This window comes from Cryptomeria japonica, unplaced genomic scaffold, assembly GCF_030272615.1.
Source record: "Cryptomeria japonica unplaced genomic scaffold, Sugi_1.0 HiC_scaffold_144, whole genome shotgun sequence".
NCBI classification, from domain to species: Eukaryota; Viridiplantae; Streptophyta; class Pinopsida; order Cupressales; family Cupressaceae; genus Cryptomeria; species Cryptomeria japonica.
This window is the reverse complement of record NW_026728966.1, coordinates 205,921-209,348: the sequence shown is the minus strand read 5'-3', so window position 1 is coordinate 209,348 and position 3,428 is coordinate 205,921. Positions and strand designations below refer to the sequence as shown.

General features: G+C 61.5%; 1 non-coding gene across 1 annotated transcript; it reads right to left on the bottom strand.

Annotated features, from left to right (window-relative positions):
- Nucleotides 1–841: 841 nt before the first annotated feature.
- On the bottom strand, nt 842–960 carry LOC131866431 (5S ribosomal RNA). Its single transcript, XR_009365044.1, has one exon. It is a non-coding gene; the product is annotated as a 5S ribosomal RNA (ribosomal RNA).
- Between the last annotated feature and the right edge of the window lie 2,468 nt (nt 961–3,428).

Genomic DNA, 3,428 nt, shown 5'->3' with positions numbered 1-3,428 from the left:
CACCTTTCGTGCGCTCCAAGGTGCGCACGAAGTCGGAGCTCGGTTTGCCCCGGGTGCGCACCTTGGTGGGCGCCATGGTGCACTCCGAGGTGCCCAAGATTGGTGCGCACCAAGGAGCGCTCCGAAGTGCGCTCCAAGGTGCGCAGGTGCGCGCGAAGTCGAAAGTTGGGTTAATTGTCCGGTTTGCCTCGGGTGCGCACCTTGCGTGCACCTTCGCCAGGGTGGGCGCCTTGGTGCGCACACCTTGGCTGGGCTGCGCACCCGGGCGCGCACACCTTGGCACCCGCGTTTCCTTCATTTTAAATTTTTTTTTTTTACAATCTCTCAAGTGGGAAATTCTATAATCTCAACTTTTTTTGCCTTTTCAGGAAACTTTTGAATGGAGCGCATCATTGGTGCGCTCCGAAGTGTGCTCCAAGGTGCGCACCTCTGGTGTGCTCCAAAGCTCTCTCCAGCTGCGTGCACCTGCCCCGGCCGCGCACCCGGCCCCGCCCAGCTTCGCTCACCTGTCCCGGGCGTCTGGTGCGGAACCTTAGAGTAAGAAACATCACCGTGCACCTTGGCCAACGTGCGCGACTCGACCGAGCGCGCACTGGCCGAGGTGCACACCGATTTCACCTGGGTGCGCGCGCAGCACCTCGGGCGCACCGGGGTGCGCGCACAACGCTCGGGTTGCACCGTGGCCTGTGTGCTCGGGGCGCCTCGGGTGCGCGCTCGGTGTCGCCCCCGCGCGCGCGGTAGTGCGGGCAGCGCACCCCGGCCCGGCCCGGCCCCGACGAGAACGCAAACGGGCAAAAGGTTTATTCAAATAGCATTGCGACGCCCGGCGAAAAACTAAGAAAGGGTGCAACACCGGGACTTCCCGGGAGGTCACCCATCCCAGTACTACTCCGGCCCAAGCGCGCTTAACTGCGGAGTTCTGATGGGATCCGGTGCACTAACGCTGGTATGATCGCACCCGTTATGAGCTTGTCGCAGTGTGTACTTAGCAAACCGCGACCCACGTGCGAATCCACCCCGGCCACCCACCCCCGTCGAGGTGCACACCCTCCCTCGCGAAGTGCGCCCCGTTCGCCAAGTGTGAGCCCTGCCCGGGTGCGCGCACCTTGCTAGGGCGTCGGGTGTGCACCCGGCCCGGCCTACGTGCGTGCACCTGGACGGGGCGTCGTGTGCGTGCAGTGTCCCGTCTGCAACGCGGTGCCCACACACCACCTCGGGCGCAACGACCTGCGCTCACATGTGGGCCGAGTGCACCTTGGTGCATGTTCGGGGCGCCTCGGGTGCACGCTCGATCTTGCCCCGGTGCACCAAGGCGCTCGGTTTGCCCCGGGTGCGCACTTGGTGCAAGGTGGGCACCCAAAATAGGGATCAAGCACCAAAACACAAGTTTCGGGATGCAAAATGGGACCCAAGGACCACAAATGCGTTCCAAGACCCATGATGGGTCCACGAGAACAAAAATGTGTTCCGAGACTTAATAAACAAATATTGGGTTTTAGGAGAAGAAACATGCTCTGATGCCCAAAACGAGAATCGACCCCGAAAAGGCCACAGGCCAAAAGTGGGATGCGAGACAAAAAAAAATGGGACCCGAGGACCAAAATTGGGTTCCCAGGTCGAAGACAGGGCAACCGGACAAGAAACGACCTCTAAGGCTCGAAATGAGTCCCGACGACTAAAACTTGACAAGAAGCACCCATCAGGCACCCAACTCGACACCCATGGGATGCCGACCCACCCGGGCTTCCACCTAGCACACCTTGGCACCCACCCACCCTCGCACCCAACCTCGCACCCAACTTAGCACCTTTGAACCCACATTGGCACTCACCCTGACCCTGGCACCTTGGAACCCACATTGGCACTCACCTTGACCCTGGCACCCACCTTTGCACTCACCTTGGGACCCACCCTGGCTCCCACCTCGGCACCCACCCAGACACCCACCTTGGTTCCTTGGCACCCACCTTGGATCCTTGGCACCCACCCCGACACCCACCTTGGCACGCAACTTGGCTACTTGCCACCCACCTTGGCTCCTTGACGCCCACCCCGACAACCACCCCGTGACCTACCCTGGCTAGGGTTGGTGCACACCCACCCTGGTGCCCACCTTGGCACCCACCCCATGACCCACCTTGGCACGCACCTTAGTACCCACCCTGTTACCCACCCTAGGACCCACCCCGTGACCCACCTTGGCCAGGGTGGGTGCACCCACCCTGGTGCCCACCTTGGCACCCACCCATCCTAGCACCCAGCCTGTGACCGGGCTTGGAACCCAACCTTGCACCCGTCTTGGCCAGTGTGGGTGCGCACCCATCCTGGCACCCACGTTGTGACACACCCTTTAACCCACGCACCCTAGCAGCCACGTTGGCACCCACCTTGGAACACAACCTAGCAACTTGGCACCCACCCCGTGACCCACCTTGGCATCCACCATAGCAGTCGCCCACTTGGCACCCACCTTGGAACCCAAGTTGGCACCCACCTCGGCACCCACCTTGACACTTGTGGACCCACCTTGCCACTCACCCTAGCATCGACCCATCCTAGCACCCACCCTGGCACCTTTGCACCCTAGCACTCACCCATCCTAGCACCTAACCTGTGACCCACCTTGACACTCACCCTCGCACCCACCTTGGAACCCAACCTAGCACCCACCCACCCTGACACCAACCCTAGCACCTACCCACCCTTGCACCCACCCTGTGACCCATCTTGGCACCCACCCATCCTACCACTCAACCTATCACCCACCTTCTCACCCACCTTGGCATCCACCTTAGCACCCACCCACACTGGCACCTTGGCACCCACCTCGGGCAAGGTGGGTGCACACCCACCCTGACACCCAATTTAGAACCAACCGAGCATGTTACCCACCTTGGCACCCACATTGCAGCCCACCCTAGTACCCACCCTATGACCCACATTGGCATCCACACCCTAGCACCCAGGCACCTCGACACCCGCCTTGACACGCACCCTAGCACTAAACCTGTGACCCACCTTGGAACTCACCCTAGAACCCACCCACCCTGTGAACCACCTTGGCATCCACCTTAGCACCCACCCACCTTGGCACCCACTCTAGCACTCACCCATCCTAACACCCAACTTGTTACCCACCTTGGCACCCGCCCTCGCGTCCACCTTGAAACCCACCCTAGCACCCACCCACGCAGGAGCCCACCTTGGCACCCAACCTAACACCCACGCATCCTGGCACCCAACTTGTGACCCACCTTGGAACCCACCCTAGTACCCACCTTTGAACCCACTATATCACCAACCCACCTTGGCACCCACCCTATGACCCTCTTTGGAATCCACCCTAGCACGCACCCACCCTGGCACCCACCATGGAGCGCACCCTAGCACCCACCCACCTCGGCACGCACCTCAACACCCACCTTGGT